The 18460-nt window shown below is 41.9% G+C and overlaps 1 long non-coding RNA gene across 1 annotated transcript; it reads left to right on the plus strand.

Annotated features, from left to right (window-relative positions):
• Nucleotides 1-204: 204 nt before the first annotated feature.
• Nucleotides 205-16972, plus strand: LOC147210063 (uncharacterized). The gene is made up of 3 exons (XR_015102917.1): nucleotides 205-701; nucleotides 15236-15309; nucleotides 15445-16972. It is a non-coding gene; the product is annotated as an uncharacterized LOC147210063 (long non-coding RNA).
• The last annotated feature ends 1488 nt before the right edge of the window (nucleotides 16973-18460 follow it).

Consider the following 18460-nt stretch of genomic DNA (forward strand, 5'->3'; position numbering starts at 1 on the left):
TTGCCATTAAACTAAATAAAAGCCTGACATCGTCCTTATCCACATTTTCCATCAAGTTATTTTGTGTACGAGTGGTGCCAGAAACGTCTTTGTTTTCGTTGCTGAGCAGATGAGGCGCAAACTATGGCAGGATCAACAACTCCAGTCAGTAAATCACAGCAAAAAGACCCACAATGCATCACGCACGGGAGTGGAAGAAGTCACCTCAGCCACACCGACAGACAGACAGGTGTTTATATAATTACGCGTACAATTCAACGCAACATTTTGCAGCTCTCTCCTTGTCGCGTGCAACCTGTCACTTCACGCCCCGCGGTACAAACTGCAGCCGCATTTTTGCATACCGAACGCATCATCTGCACGGCGTGTTTGCCACAACCGACTGCAGATGTCTATAGAACATTCCCCGCAATGTTCCGCACAACCTCACGTTCCGCTGCAGCGCGCTAGGTTTGGATGTAGTAAAGCCCAGTCTAGTCTAGGTCCCGTTCCTGGTCCTACCTTTTTTTTTTTTTTTTTTTTGCGGACCGCGCAGCGACGGCGCAAGTAGTTGTCGCCTGATTGCAGCGTCCTGCTGCCTTCTTCTTGCTCCCGTTTCACCCCGCAGCCTCCTGCACCGTAGAAGAGAACGCTAAGATGATGAAGTGGAAGGACTAGTTGGTCCAAGAGCTGTTGGTCCGGTGCGGATGAAGAAGTGGGAGGTAGGAGGAGGGCGGACGAACGAACGGGTTTACCCCTACGCGCGGAGCATTCCGCATCAGGCGGGTGGCAAACGGGGTGGGGGTGGGGGGGGGCTGAGGAGGGGGGTGAGTTGGTGGACGGTGGTTCGTGGGTGAGTGGGGGGGGGGGGCGGTGTATAAAGATGCATCCTTCTCCCCCACCACTGACAGATCAGTGGAACCTCAACATCTGCACTGCTCACAAATACACAGGCAAAAAAAAAAAAAAAGATGTATGTTGAAAAAATGCACATTTTTAAAATCCATTTTGTTGAAGCTAAATGAATCTGTATCAAATTATTAATATTTAACCTTACATTTTGATTGATCCCAATCAAGACCACTGACTATTCTTTCATTCTTTATTTTTCCACTTCCAATTTGTTTGTCTCCTTTTCCTTTCATTTATTCCCTTCTTCTCTTCTGTCATGTCTTGTACTTCTCTTTCATTTCTTCATTGATTTTTTTCACTCTACAAACCCAAAACCCACAACTGTGATAATAGACATACAACCGCGTGATCGTCCATGTGCTCTCTGCTTTCTATAATTAATTTTCGTTTAATTTCCTGAATTCAATTCAACTTTCAATTTCTTTCTGTCCTTCTTTGCTCCCTTTTCTTCCTCGCTACAATTCCATCCAAAATATTTGAGCGGTCTCACGTAGTATGTTGTCCATCCATCCAGTAACTACTCATATAATTACGTACCCCAATTTCAATGAAGTTCGATATTGTGTAAAATGTAAAAAATAAATAAATAAATAAAAACTGACAACAATGATCCTTCTATCCTTTTAAAAATATTCACTTATACAGTCGGGTAAATTCAACCTATATTCCATAGAGTGCACAACAAAAACAGGACATTTCATTTTTCACATTTTAACCAGTGTGTTACATCACCTTTCCTTTTAACAACACTCACTAAGAATTAGGGAAATGAAGACACCAATTGTTGAAGCTTTGTAGCTGGAGTTCTTTGCATTCTTGCTTGAAGGAGAATTTCAGTTGTTAAATAGTCCGGGGTCTCTGTTGTCATAGTTTGCGCTTTATAATGAGAAACACATTTTTAATGCAAGACAGTTCTGGACTGCTGGCAGGCCAGTCTGGTAGTCTTTTCCTATGAAGCGACGCTGTTGTAACGCGTTGAATGTGGCTTGGAATAGTCTTGTTGAAATAAGCAGGGATGTCCCTGAAAATGACATTGCTTGGATGGCAAGATGTAGTATGTTGCTCCCAAAACTGTGTGTACCTTTCAGCATTAATGGTGCCTCCACAGATGTGCAAGTTACCAATGCCATGGGCTCGAATACATTCACACACCATCACAGATACTGGCTTGTGAACTTGATGCTAATAACAAACGACCTTTTCCTTTTTTCTCAACTCAACTGTATTTATAGAGCACTTTAAAACAGCCCTCGCTGTATACAAAATGCTGTGAGATGATTCATGATTTCCAAAAACAATTGGTAAACAAGCCTCTCACTTAAGTTTTTTTGGAATAGTGTTGCAGGCGTCAAATTCAAAATAAGTGAATATATGGAAAATACATACTGTACATAAAAATAAAGTTTATGAGTGTAAACATTAAATATCTTGTCTTTACTGTGCCGGCTAATGATAATAGCTACATTAATGTCAGTTGTGATGTTAGACGGGTGAGGCTGGTGGTGTTAGGACTCAGAAGTGGACACGGATATAAAAGGAACAAATCTTGCTACATTTCAAAAATAAAGTCACAAACAAACCGAGGACCAGGCATGGCAACGGCTGAGCTCTCAACACTCGAGCATATAAAAGAAGAAAGAAGAAATGTGTTCAAAAGTCAAGCACTGGCAGAACCCAGGAAGAAGCTCTCAAATACACAAAATTATTCATAGAAAATCACAATTACACACTAGAGGTAATGTACAATGGAGGAAAAATGAATAAATAAACTCAGAGCAAGGAAAACACTCAGGATCATGGTTAGCCGGAAGGAGTAAAGAAATTGCTTCTAAGAAGACGTGGCGAAGAGTGGAAGTCTGAGTGATGAAGACCAGGTGTGCAAGGAGCAAAGCACAGCTGACCACGCCCAGCCCTGAAAACAAAAACAAAGACAAAGACCAGCCCAGGAAACAAAACTGCAACTATTTCAAAATAAGAGGGAATAGCAAATGACTCACACTTAGATGGGCTCATGAATTGCGGTGGAGAGCAGGGTAGAAAATTCAACATAAGACTAACACACTGATCGAGTACCTCAACCATCGAGAGCAAGCCAGTAGTCACTAAATAGATTCAACACACTGTATTTAATTTGTGTATTGTTTCATAACACACAAGGCAAATTTGGTAGTTTTGTTAGACAAACCACAATGTGTGGGGTCACAGTTTGTATTGGTAAAATGTGATGTTCTTTTTAAAAGAACATAAAGCCTATTCCATTTAGAACAATAAAATAAAATAATTATTAACAAAGCTGTTTATAGGAGAAAAGCTCACAGGTGTCTTGCATAAGGTGCACGCGGAAATAACAGTTTTATTTATTATTAAACACTCTCAAGGATGAAGAGAATAAGAAACAGTGTTAACCCATTGTGGTTTGTCCTCCGCGCTTCTCAAACTGCAGCACATCACCATGGTAACACTGAAGCAGGTTAGATGCCGGGCATAAATCTCAAAGGGAAGGTCATAATTTACAGTTCGATGAAAACACTTTTAATAGCATGATTGCATGCAAATTTATTTAAAAGATGCAAACATTTGAGTTCCCTTGAAAATGATTATGAAATCAATCTTTGGATGCAACTTCTTTCATTCAAACATTACACCACAAAGGGCTTTCCACTGTAAAAGAAGGCTCAACCGACATAACGCTGCCACACACACACACACACACTCTAGACATTTATATATATGATGATGAAGATGATGATGGTGATGGGAATGTTGCCCCGGCCAAGATGGCCACCACGTATGTCATCCCTGCCAACGTGGACACCACATTGGCTCGCTGCTAGCCAGATCGCATCTGTATCGTAGACAGTATATGTGACAACAGCGGTATATCTCAGAAATATGTGTACCAGTCTCAGTCTGTTGATTGCGCCAGTAAATAACAGTGGCCAATTCTGGAACTAAAAGACTTAGACAACTACTGTCTGTACTAGGGTTCCGCGTGAATTGGTGGTGAGTCAAGAGAAGCGAATTGGCTGTTAAAAATAAACGCTGAATCATAATTTTTGCATTACAGTCAGAATGGGTGACGCCAAAGCAACAACACTAACCGCTGCATAAATTGCAGTGTCATTTCTGCATTCGCCCCGGGACTCGACCAAAGTAAACCACAGAACTTGCTCAGCTATACATCTGGTGAATAAACGTCATACATTCAAATGAGCATTCAAGTCAACTGTTAAGCAGTCGTGAGTCAGGCAGTGTATCAATGCTTTTGTTTGCTCGTTGTTGGCTTTTCACGCTGTCCTAGCAAGGGAGATGAAATACTTTATGAAAATGCCCAGGTTAGCTTAGCGCTAATTAGTCGCTAGTACGATGTAAATGGCCGTTGGCCAGTGTACAGCGAGGGATCCTGGAGGTTAAAGTAAGATATTTTAAACCCAAAATAAAAACCTGCATTCGTGTGTCAGTGTACATTCCACAAGGTTTCAGAAAGTGAATATGAGGCTTGGTAAAGTGCTTTGGACAACATGTTATGGTAATTTTTTGGGGACTATAACGTGTTTTTCGGCAAATCTACAATTCATTATGTTGAGTTGAATCGGGTCTCGATGCAGAATAGCAAACATGGACTCTGGGTGCTAGTCCGAGCTCTAGTCTATAAAAAAGGCTGTTTTGAGTGGACTGGACGCTATTTTCTGTCGGTTAAATCTGTAATTATGTCAAGCATTCAATGTGTTTTTCTCCAGAATTTGAAACCAAAGGTCAAACCTTTGCTCTTCCGACAAATGCTGATGTATAGTCAGACCCCGTGAGTGCATGGAAGGCTGATCGTGCAGCAAAAAGGTCAGATCCCAGTTCAGCACGAATAAAAGTTAAATTGATGTTCTTCAAAGCAGCTCCAATGCCCACCGACAGATTTCCTGAAAATTACTGCAAAGGAATATCAATGCAATGTCCGCGTCTGACATACAGATCACAATGCAAGTATATCTTGGTGTCAGACTTCCCCTGGAACATCAACAAACATACTGTGAGACTCAAGCTGATCTCCATGCAAGGGGTCCTGCCATTCATTTGCAAAGAAAAACGGTGGTGTTGGTTCTTAAAGGACCCTGACTTGAGAGCATCATTGAATCACATGGAACTCATCTCTGCTTTAGTCCACTGATGACCCTGGGGGGGCGCGAGGCTCCGTCAGGGGGGGGGGCGCGTTTGACCTCGGGGAACATGCTTTTTTATTTTTTTACTGTCCTAAAATAACTTGCAGTTGCAACTCCGCTACGTTAGGGGGCAGTGGCGCTCTCATTGGCAGAGTTTGTGCAGGGAGCATTCTCAGGGAGGAAATATGGCGAGGCGTATGTAGAGCTTGGCTTCAATGTGCCTGCGGTGGCAGACGAGGGAAGATCGCTGTGCTTACTTTGTCCAAAAAGTTGTGGTAGCGGACAGCATGAAGCCAAATAAATTAAGGCGTCACTTGAAGACATTACACCCCAATCACGCTGATAAGCTGCTTGAGTTTTTTTCAGCGAAAACGTGCCGAATATTGCCAACAATCATGCCGCGTTGTGACTGCTAATTCAGTAAACTAATAATACAGGTCCCCGCTACACATTGAGCAGGAGCCGAGAGTTGCCGTGTCCTGCTTCAAACCTCGCTTTGAAAAGCTGTGCATTGCAAAATGTGCTCATTGTAGCCATGAATCCAGACATCATCTTTGATTTAAAAAAAAAAAAGCACACATTCTTTTATATATTTTTGTTTTGCTGGTTAAAGTTTTTTTTTTTTTAATATTGTGCTCTGAGATAATGTTGGTGATTAGTTTGGATGCATTATTAGTTATTGAGTTTATGCCATTTTATTTTTCAGTATCGTATGGTTTGACATGCTCAGTCAAAAAATATTTATTGTTAAATTAAGGATTCAATGTTATTTTCGAATTTCAGATGCACTTTAAACCTTTTCTGTTCCAGTTACTAAAGCTATTCTTTGTTGTAAGTTGGTCCATATTTCTCTTTTTTTTATTCTCTTATACCTTAATAAGGATACGGTGTTATGCAAAGGTGTACTTATAAGAATTTTATAGACAAATGATACTATTTATAGCCGTGCGGGAGGGGAGGGGGGGCGTGAGATGCTTTCCTCTTCCTTGGGGGGGGGGGGGCATGATAGAAAATAATTGAGAACCACTGTATTAACTTGACATGTATGTTTTTGGAATGTGGGAGGAAACCTGAGTACCCGGAGAAAACCCGCATAGGCACTCGGAGAACATGCCAACTCCACACAGGAAGGGCGCAGCCGGAATCGAACCCTGCATCTCTGCACTGGGAGGCAGACGTGCTAACCAGTCCACCTCTGTGCCGCCCCACATCCATCTTAAAACACAAAATATTGAAGGAAACTTCCAACCTAAAATTCTGAAAAAAACTAATCAAATAGATTCAATATTGTAAGACACATAAAAACAAGTAGGGATTGATTCCTTAGTTCAAAAGCAGTGCCGGAAACTTTAGTTCAAAGATAAATGAGTGAGACTTATACATCATTCAACTTATTATGAGTTCAGGTTTTGGATAGTTTTGATACTGGTTTGTCTGCTGTAGCTCACCGTGATCCAAGGAATGATCAAGAAGTTTGAATCAATGCTCAGACAGTTGAAAAATTAGAGGCAGCATTGCTTGTTCGATGAATTTAATAAATCAGTCCTTGCCCAAGACACTCAAAGATGTTCACAGTAACTAGAAATTTAGCAATTACAGCAGGCCTGCCTGAAGTCTTTTCATTTTACACTCCACTTAAAAGTATGTGAAGTGTGAAGTGATGCCCTCGGGTGGGAGGAAAGGCACAAGTGACACAAAAGAATATTAAAGAGTCCAATAATGCCACTATAATGTGAATAATGTATGGGTTGTACAGTATCTGATGCTATGTTAGCAAATATGCAGACAATAGGAGTTTTGAAAACAAAAAAAAATAGGCATTATGTTTTCATAATCAATAAATGTGTATTTGTTGTAAATTAAGGAACATGTTTTGCCTTCAGATAACCTAACATGGGTGTTTTTGTAATCATTTGAGGAAACTTAAGCCTTTCACACACAAAATACTTAAAAAATACCCAATTCTCCTCTTCCAGTTGAAGTCGTTAAAGGCCTGTGTATCAGATGTCTTGAAAGACAATCCTGACCGATTATCTTCATGTGTTGGTCGTGTTAAGTGGGATTTCTCTCACTGTTGGAGCCAATGGCTTGGCTGTCCTTTGTGTTGACCACGCACATATGGATTTGTCATTGTAAATATCGAACAGATTCAATGTTCACAGTTGTCAGCGACGACCATCTTCCAAGCAGATCGTGGAGGAAAACACTTAACTAACTCCGTATCACACAATAATCCGAGAATGGGCCCTTGCTGACTTTGATCAGAAGGGGACCATTGGGTTGACATTTTTGGTACATATACATGTGTAACCAACTTTAAATGCAGAAAACCAAATAGCTGTGACTGTACTCTTACCTTTACAGCTGAGCAAAGCTTACATCGGTCTTTTTGTAAACAACACAAACAATTCATCAACACGCTTGACAAATGTGTTTTGAGGATCATTGGTGTCAATTAAGAGGCTTTGCAAACCACAAATGAGAAGTCAAATGTTTGAAAAGAGCTAAAAATAGGTGATCGTCTCCTACTGTAGCTTTACTGTAGCAGTTGCGCTCTTCACAATTCAGAATCCAGCTGCATCCTTGGTCCTGCCGTAGCTTTTTTTGTCACTGATTGAAGCTGAGTGTCGCAATCAGACTGCTATTTGCCCGCCTCGGCAGGCACCAGCTTTAGGCTGGTTCAATCTTAGGTCCATGCACATGTACTAGAGTCACAATTGACCCTTTCCATTTTTTGGGGGGTCGGGAGGGGTTATTCAGAATACCAAAAGGGCCACGATTAAGTGTATTGTAATTAATGGGACATGATCTTCACATACAACACAAGTAGTGATGTATGTGATGCACACTGCGATGTACAATAGCCCAAAGGCAGAATGAAGGAGTCTAGCTAGTGTTCCGTTCATGTTCTATCGCCTCTGCGAGACTGATATATTTACGTCTGCTTTGGCAGAATGTGCGTTTTGAGTGTAGTAACCGGTTTAATCGAGTCTTCTTCTGTCATTGGAGATGTTCTTTAACAGTGTTTTTCAGTGGAAATGGGTCATTGTTGTCTGTCTCAATGACGCCGCCCTGATTCAGTACTCCCATTTTCTTTTACCATTTATCCTGTTCACGCTTGCTTGGAGCCTGAGCTTCTCTTCGCTGACTTTGTGCGAATTGAGGTATTCACACTGGATTGGCTGCCAGTCAATCCCAGGGCACATATAAAGACAGAACAAAGCCACACTGCATGTTCCAAAGTCACAAGAATTTATCGCTACGCTATAAGTGATCCCCCTCTCCGTTTTCTCTACAGCTTGTCGTCAATAACATTGGGGTCATGGTTTAACTGGATACGTTCCCAGCAAAAGGCAGGATACGCCCTGTAGCCAATAGCTGGGCACATACAGACAAAAAAAAAAAAAATCCTTCACAGTGAGCTACACAGCAATGGGCAGTGAAGAGTCTTCGCTTGATGGGAATATAGGCCAGGATACCTACAGAAAACCCAGCGAGCACTTAAAGAATATGTGCAAACCCCATCCAGGAAGACTCGATAGAAGACGTGTAAAGCGCGACTGCACCGTGCTGTTCAGTTCTGGTCCCAAACCAGGAAACAAAACTGCAACCGTCGCACAATATCATATTGACATAGAGCTTCATGAATAATTGCTTAGCTGGGACAGTTATTTGTTTGAAACCAAAAAGAATAGTGTCACAATTCAAAGTTGTTGTTTTTTTTTTTTTTAATCTCTCCTTTAACATGTAACCAGCCAACACACAATTTACCAAGTATCCTGCTTTATAGCAGCAGTCAAAAATAGCAATGATACACACAAAAAGAAAAACAATAACAATGACAACCATTCAAAAATAATAAATGGACATAATTGATTGACTTGTGGAGACACACGCTAGAAGTGTGGTCCTTAAACACACGTTGGACGGCCATCCAAACAAACAAAACAGGGCCGCGATATTAACCTCTGGAGTAACACGCAACTGTGCAGTTTGAATTGCATGATGTCGCTCGAGCATTCAGTTTAACAAGGACCAAATTGTTAGCTCAAGGCGTTTTTCACTTTATTTTGGCTTTTCATGTCTCTTTTTTTCTTTATAACACTTGCAGTATTCCAAAAGAAGGAGCAGCTTTATGAAGGAGTGTTGTAGAGCATGACAAGAGAGGAAAATAATAAAAAAATGGGAGTACGCTTGTACAATACAGTCAATATTCCCATCCCCGGAATTCTATGGAAAGGAATATCCTTCACCCGGAATAAAAACCTATGCATTAACATTTTGACTACGATATTACGTGTTACCGGAACTTGCGTAAGCGGAAATTCCACTACCCGTAACCCCGATGGAGGTGTAATGCTGCGGGAGCTTAAATACACGTAACGCCCACCCGATGCGACGGAAAAGACACAACGCTGAAACAAGTTTTCACTTCGCGTTTTTCGATCATCAGATTCTAAACGACGACGTGTAAGTGAGTTTTTATTGCCGTGCGTTTTACTGTAATTGTGAATGATTTTAACTTTATTCACTTACGTCCTGGAGAACGCGGCACTAGTTTAAAAGCAGCACCCACTCGACACGACCGAAGAAACGTGTTCGCTTCGCCGTTTTCATTCATCAGATTCGAAACGAAGACGTTTAAGCGACTTTTTATTGGCGTGCGTTTTACTGTAATTGCGAAAGATTTTAACTTTATTCACTTACGTTGTGTAGATCATCGCATCCAAACGTAGAGGAACTGTAACGACTGGAGCGGAGCGAGTGAAATGCATCCGTTTGAGCGAGGCTGGACACAAAGTTAAAAAGATCCAGCAGACACTTGGAGTCGGAAAGACGCAAATCTACGAAACTTTAAAAAACAAGGCATCGATTCAACTCCTGACGACAAGCCACCATCCAGCAAGGAAGCAATGCAAATGGCAACAAAAATCCTTCAGTATGCACAACAATTACCAGACATCGGTGATCAACGGGTCAGTTACTTGCAACTAGCAAGAAAACTGTATGACACGCAGGCAAACATTGTCATAAACCAAAGAATGCATCCAACAAAACAATCCAAAATACGCATTTTTTTTCCCCCCCCAAGACAGAAAAAAATAAACATTAAAATACTGTACGTATTTTACTGTTGTGATTTTTTGGGGATACACCTGTATTGCAGTTTTTGTTATATAAACAGTTTTTGGACAGTGTATTTTTGTATTTTATTGATTGTGTTGTTACACGTGCATTTTGTCAACATACTTGCAGGTTCATAAAGGACATGTGCTCATTTCCCAAATGAGGAATTTCTGTTATCAGGACAAATTGGACAGCGCAAACACGAGTCCGTACTAGAGAATATTTATCCATCCATCCATCCATTTTCCGAACCGCTTGATCCTCACTAGGGTCGCGGGGGGTGCTGGAGCCTATCCCAGCCGTCTTCGGGCAGTAGGCGGGGACACCCTGAATCAGTTGCCAGCCAATCACAGGGCACACAGAGACGAACAACCATTCACGCCCACACTCACACCTAGGGACAATTTAGAGCGTCCAATCAGCCTGCCATGCATGTTTTTGGAATGTGGGAGGAAACCGGAGCACCCGGAGAAAACCCACGCAGGCCCGGGGAGAACATGCAAACTCCACACAGGGAGGCCGGAGCTGGAATTGAACCCGGTACCTCTGCACTGTGAAGCCGACGTGCTAACCACTGGACTACCGGGCCGCCCAGAATATTTACTGTATAGCAATTATACAATTCAGGAAACCTCATCATTACAGAAGAATATTCTTATCCACTCTATTTTGAAAAGGAATTTACATAAAATCTAGGACAATGTTGTCGTTCATGATGAATCTAAAGCATCAATTACAAACTGAGCTTGGATTGGATTGGATTCTTCCACTACCAGCTCATCAGGTTAATGGAGAACCACCGTGTTAGGAGGGAAATCTTTCAATTGGACCATTGCAGCTGCCAGACGCCTCCGCGGCCCAGTCAAAGCATCGCATTGCAGTGACTTATGTTGGCTTGCATTCATGAATTATTCACCAAGAGAGAAATATGCACCATAAAGCTTAGCCAAAGAGGCACGCTGTGTAGTCCATTGTCTGTCTTAGCTCAATTCCATTGCCCCAAACCAAGAAACACACGTCTTTGTGGGCAGAAGGGAGCTTGTTTGACTTACTCCAGTATGTACCAGCATACTGTATCACAGCATCATCCACAAATTTAAAGGGGCAATGTGTAGAATTTTTTGGATTCTTCAATGTTCATCCATTTAAAACCCACCATTAACTTCAATAATAATCAAAACAAAAAGTTGTATCACTTCAACGTACATTTTTTAATATACAGTAGAATTATAGGTCTAGTAACGGCTAATTATATTACATTGGTCGCTCCTCACCTTACAGGAGGCTGACTTGTTTCGCCGCCACCTCTCTGTAGCAGATACCCGAAGGATTCTAGTCACCCGATCTCATATGCAATGTGCTTACTTCATCTTTTTCAGGGAATACTTGAAGACATTTTGCTCGCACCTCTGCTGAAGAAATTGGTGGGAGGCTTACAAAGGGAGGACAGAATTGATTTGGACTGGCTCCGTTATTAGCAACACTCTTGCGACACGTCCAAAATGAGCATGAGGCCAAAGTGAGACACCACCCACTGTGTGCCTGCCACAGTCGGAGGCGGCGTGAAGTGACAAAGTGCTTTTTCAGTCATCGTCATCGCCCAAAATTACACATCTAGAAAAAAAAGAAAAAGAAAAGAAAGAAATAGTCGCTTCAATCACTTTTCAACACAAAGATGTAAATGAGCATAAAGAGCTAAGCTGTTTGAGGTCTTTCATCCAAACAATTAATTCTGTCACAGCTCACACATTTCTGCTTGTCAATTAAGTCTCCAAACCGTGCCAATGAGCATTTACCAGTGCAATAAAAACATGTTACTCAATCAACAGTCCCCCCCCCCCCCCCCACCCTCCGACCATTCTTTTTACATCTGAGCAATTGTTTTCTTTTGAAAAGTCACATTGGCCACTTTATTTGATACACCTACACAATCCAATGTGAAATAAATGTAACTGTACAAAGACTGAATAAAATAATACTCAGGTTTGAATGAAACTCATACAGGTACCGAAAGAATGAAAACAAATGTTTTTATTGAAATTGTAAGGGGTTAAGTCTAAATATATCTCTCACTTGAGGAAATAATACAGTGCCGTGGATAAAGCATTTATGCCCTTCCTGATTTATAAATATATATTCAATAACCAATGTTGACGTCTCACAAAGAAAACCCGATTAAATACAAAATGTGTGGGTTCTTTTTTCTTTTTTAATGATTTTCTTAATTAAGGGAATAAAATACAAATTTGGCCTCATGTGAAAAAGTAATTGCCCCATAGCCTAATAACTGGTTCTGCATCCCTGTAAAAGAATATTGTCCCTTTGACTCTTTTTCACGAAAACTGCACGTTTTGGGTCATACCACAGCATATGAGTTTCAGTACAGTCCAGACTTTGACTTAGCCCCTCCAAAAAACATTTTTGAGTCATTACATGGCGCACTTACTGATATGTTTCAGGTCCTGCTGCTTTTCAGTTGTGCATGCGGGATGCAACTGCTGTGTTACATTTTGCATGATGGTAGTTGTTGGGAGGACCCCAAAAACCAGGGAGTCAGGGAGGAGCAGGGTGGCTGACCGAGATGTATTTCACAAACAGAAGTACACAGGAAAAACGAACTCAAAAACGGACTCAAATGAAGTCCAGAAAATCTCAGGAAACAAAGTAGCAAACAAAACCTAAGACAGAAAACAAAAACATGACACGTGCACAGAGACACACACAACAGCGACAATGATCCAACACCGACTTGTCGGGCACGGAGTCCTTTTGACACAGCACGAACTAATGACATAATGACCAACATGTGTGCCACTGTAGGAAGAGCCCTACAGTGCCACCCGTTTGTCACAAACAGAACCGCCCGAACATGATGCCCGTATGATTTTTTTTGGTTGACAACAGAATGGTTTCATTAATCATAACAAGTCAACCAGGCCGTGAATGAGAATGCAGCCCCGTCTTTCAGATGTTGTCTGTAAAATGACAATAAAGTTGTATCCAATCCAATTTCCGTTGCTATCAGCCGCTTGGTGGGCCTTACTGAAGGCAAGTGAGATATTCGGGGGAGTTCTCCTAGGTGTCCGTTAGGACAAATGTCGATCAAGGAGGCGTTGAGTGGGCCATGCTTCATAAATTGAATAACCCATTTTAATCTTCTGCTAAGTGCCCTTGTTTAGCAGCGCCCCCCTTAGAAAGATATTGCAATCATCCATTAAGTACACCTGAGTGACTTCAGCTTGGTTCTCAGAATCCGTTTGATGTTTTTTGTAGGGCTGTTCGGTTCAGAGCTTGGCTCCTTTCTTCGTCACAGTATCTTTGGTGTAGACTATAGATTTTGAGGGCAAGTCTTGCCCAACCAAAACTCCACAAAATCTATAGTCTACACCAAAGATACTGTGACGAAGAAAGGAGCCAAGCTCTGAACAGAACAGCCCTACAAAAAACATCAAACGGATTCTGAGAACCAAGCTGAAGTCACTCGGGTGTACTTAATGGAAGGGCAAGACAAGTTTCTCTTGTCTTTCCCAACCAATCGGCTCTCGTCATGAAGCAACTGGTGGTAGCGCGGTTAGACTCGCTCTGAAAGCTAGTCGAAAGCAACTTGCTGCAGGGCTTTTTTTAACGATCTCCTTAAAGCAGAAATTTCTCTTTCAAATAAACAGCCAGTCTCAGAGTAATAGGCTTTGGCTGAGCTTCATATATTTCAATGTTTGAGGGGACTGCAGTCGGGTAGTTACTGTGAGAGACACTCATCAATTTACCAAGACAACTCCATCTTGTGTCCACTTTACCTCATTTGTCCTCCACCTCTGAGGTGTCTCAATACAGCCTGTGGTATCCCTTAGCTTGGGGTCACGTCGGCCTTGGTTATTCTACGCCGGAGTAAATGATTTGAAAACATACATTTTACAATTGGACCAGGGTCCGTGGTCGACGTTTGCGGGCCTCTCGAGCCCTTTGAGACACTTTTGTGATTGACAGTTTCTTTTTCTTCTTTGTTCTTGCACACTGCAAAAAATGTTGTGTTGAATGCATTCAATTTTCATTTGTCAAATGGTTGCACACAATCCACTCATATGGATTTTGATACATTTTTTAAGTAGCCGTATAGTGTGCTGAAATTTTATCTGGATCCAGATGATGTTACTTTGTGCAGCCACTTCACAAAAGGACTTGATATGTTTTGCTATTTCTCGCTACACACTTTGAACTCCTAAACTGCGCGGAACTGAGACATCAATAGATGATCTTTTCCTTTCTCTCAACTTTTACTTTTATATCGTCGTGTGTTTATACACATATTCAATCAATCCATTCATCAATGAATCAACACAAACAAACTTGACAATGGCCAAGATTTTAGAAAAACATTGATAAGGTGCTCTGTTGCATCTGGTATCATTACTGTCACTGTTCAACATCTCAGTAAGTGCAGTAATGTACGTGTCTAGGTTCTGATTGTCCCGATTGTCGAGTTCTTTTTTTTTTAAAGCCCCTGGACTTGTGCGCTTTTCAATGACGTAGATTCTTCCACACAGATTAGTGCCACACCCACCGTGAAAGAAGGCAGCCTTTTCCCAGAAGTTTGATATTTGCACGATGGAGGCTCGCTTGTCAATGGAATTTTCCAGAGAATTATGTAAGACATTCAAATCCGTGGAAAAAAAAGCAAAACAAACATATTACATTTGAAAAGGCCCCTTACTTTGAAAGAGTGCATGCGTTTTTATTCTGGGTGGAATAAATCCAATTGAAGTAATTCAATCAGCACACTGAGCTTAGGACGAAATGCATGTTTTGGGGCTCATCAATAAAATTGGCGTATGCACCGTGCCTTTGGTTGTGGAAATCAATAAGCTTCACAGGTTACAAATTAATATGCGCGCGCACACTAAATGCACATCTTTATGATTTTCTTTTTTTATATACAGTAGTCCGATTCAAGTATGAAAACACTTGCATTTGTCAAAGCTTGATGAAAGCAATGATGTCTGAAAGGTGGTCGAATTTCAAGGATGGTGCAGTGTTTCAAATGTTAACCATGCACTTTTTTTGGTCAGGGAGCACTGAAGGCTGGCCTAAAATTGTCCAGGATGTCACTGCTGTGGGCAGAAGGAAACGTCCCGCCACTGAGGTGAGGCAGAAAAGGAGAGATTTGCCAGAAAAACATTTTTCTGTGAAAAAAAATATATATATTTGTCTCCAACAGACATTAGCACTGCCTTTAAGTTCACAAAATGAAGAATTGGTTGCCTCGCTCTCTTCGCAGGATGGTTGGTTTTGGAATTTTGAGATTCCAATGAAATCGACCCCAAACGACCTCTCGGACAACAAATCTTGGAAGAGAATGAGGCCGCCGGGTCGTCCGGATTCGATGATCACCATGTCACTGACCCCATGTTCGGAGTTCAACAACGACAATAGCATCTTTTTGTAATGAACTCACAGGAAGATATGCGTGCACAGAGAGCACTGTGACCATATCGAGATAGGTTTATTGTTGTTGAGCTCATAACTTCCGGGGATATAAGCATGGGTGCCTTAGGACAAGACACGCTCGGGAAAGAAGGCTGCAATTACAGTAAATATAGTGAGGGGACCAATTGGGCATAGAAACACCCATCGTTTGCATAAACACACAAACACAATCGCATATGTACATTTAGCCCTTTGGAGAGGAAATACGAAACCAACTCACACATAGCTACCTGTCGCGGTCTTGGCCATAGAGTCAATCCGCAGCACTTTTTTTTTTTTTATAGAAAAGGGTTTGTGGAACACTGCAAGCTTGGTGAGTCTGGGACGAAAGAGAGAAGAGCTAAAAAAAAGTGGGAGGAATCCAAATGAAAAGAGGTTTGTCAAGACAAGATGAGTGAGTGGAGGTGACCACTGAAAGGAGGTGAGGAAGTTAGAATCCGGTATAACGCCGCGGCACAAGGACACAATTGGAAGACACAGGTAGGAGAGGTTTCTGTATCATCCCGTAGAGATGTGAAGATGCTCCTCACACGAGCGAACGCTGTGATAATGTAGCCAATTATGTTTGATGGGAATGGAAGAGAGCTTAGCACCTGAGTTCTGCCATGGAGAAGGTTCAAAACTCAACCTTGTGCTTTTCTGTCTTACTGTCATTGTCTAAATGTGGTTTTCTCCCATATTCCAAAAACAAATACGTTACGGTCCTTAAGTAAAAATGATAAATTGTCCTCTCTGTTTACAACAACCCTACGATTGTGTTGATTCCAGACTATAAATGATGTGATATTTACAGAATTATGTACATTAGGTTAGTTGAAGTGTGAATTGTCTATAGCTAGAAAAACACATTTAAGAGGTTCAAAGAACACTATGCTCAATGTTAATTGAGGCGGTCGTGTCTAAACTAATTGACATGTTGAGTCGGGTGTCTCTTAACCTCCATGGCAGAGGCTCCGTCGAACCCCCGAGACTGATTCACCGAACCACTAGGGTTCCATCGAACCCAGGTTAAGAACCACTGCTCTAAATTGTCCCTAGGAGTGATTGTAAGCGCAAATGGTTGTTCATCTATGTGTGCCCTGTGATTGGCTGGCAACTGGTTCAAGATGTCCACCCATCCATCCATTTTCCGAACCGCTTGATCCTCACTAGGGTCGCGGGGGTGCTGGAGCCTATCCCAGCCATCTCCGGGCAGTAGGCAGGGGACACCCTGAATCAGTTGCCAGCCAATCGCAGGGCACACAGAGACGAACAACCATCCACGCCCACACTCACACCTAGGGACAATATAGAGCGTCCAATCAGCCTGACATGCATGTTTTTGGAACGTGGGAGGAAACCGGAGTACCCGGAGAAAACCCACGCAGGCCCGGGGAGAACATGCAAACTCCACACAGGGAGGCCGGAGCTGGAATCGAACCCGGTACCTCTGCACTGTGAAGCCGACGTGCTAACCACTGGACTACCGGGCCGCCCTGGTTCAAGATGTACCCCGACTAATTCCTGAAACAGCCGGGATAGGCTCCAGCACACCCGCGACCCTTGTGAGGATAAGCGGATTAGAAAAGGGATGGATGTACAAGTACCATGACACTATTTCATGTTTGATCAAGTGTGACCAACTTTTGAGCAAGTGAATGGCCTGCACCTGGAATTTTCTTTTTGTCAATCAATCGAGATCAAGCCATTTCTGTGTGGTAGCAGTAATGAATAGGACTCAAAAGAAAGCTCAACATCCAGGAAAGAGGCCTCCTCAATTCCCCATGATGGAGTTTTTCTTTTCGGCTTCTGAGCTAATTAGTTGCGTGAGGAGACGCAAGCTGGTATAACAGATCACATTCTTCAGATGCAGATGTGCTCCCCAAGTGAATATGTCCAAGAAGTGAAGATGTAGTGGGTAAAGCATAACACAAACATAAAACAAGAAAAGGAAAAAAAGAAAAATAAGTGAAAAATGTTGAGTGAAATCTCAGAAGCCAAGCACAATCCCCTCTGTGTCATTCAAGTATTTTTATTTTGTTTTCAATTTCAAGGTGTATGTCGATCAAACAATGCAAATTTCCATAGGACAAAGGAGATGAAATGAAGAGAGCACCGTTTAATCCCACCGAAAACATTTTTGCACATATAGACAGGGCCATTTAGCGCTTCCTTCATCGACCGGTCTCATAATGGTTCGCACTCTCGACTTTGAATCCATTGATCCAAGTTAATGTCTCGGTGGGGCCTCGTCTTGGTCGCTGTGGTCAAGATTGTCACATGCTGACAAGACATTTAGCAAGCCCCGGACACATGGATGAGATGTCCTTGAACAAGCCACTGATACCCCAGGGGGTAAAGTAGCCCCTGCTCCAATGTATGCAACTGACAGTGTGTGTTTTTGTCGTGTCCACTCCTAGAATGGGTCACATTCCATTTATTATAGTTTATCATGCAATTCCACAGACTTCTGACCAAAAATGGGACAAGCTAATGTAGGTAAATGCATTCTGTACTTATTGTAGTCAAAAGTGGCCTAGGTAGATGAATGGACCACAACGCAGATTAAAAAAATAAAGTTTGAACAGGAACAGTCTTGTGTCCTTGTCCAACAGAGCGCTACCAATGAAACAAAAACACAAGGATGAGCAAAAATAAAAAAAGGAGGTAGACAGAGATTGACTGGAAGGAAGGCACGTAAACGAGCGAAACAAAATGTATCCTCACAAGATAGAAAGAGAAAACTAAAAATCACAGCGGTACATGGACATTTTGAGTCATTTTGTGTTTTATAATTCTGGCCCAGTTGCTATCCCTCTGCCTATAAT

Source organism: Hippocampus guttulatus, chromosome 1 (assembly GCF_054856545.1).
Source record: "Hippocampus guttulatus isolate MCC_2025c chromosome 1, RoL_Hgut_1.0, whole genome shotgun sequence".
In the NCBI taxonomy this organism is placed as follows: Eukaryota; Metazoa; Chordata; class Actinopteri; order Syngnathiformes; family Syngnathidae; genus Hippocampus; species Hippocampus guttulatus.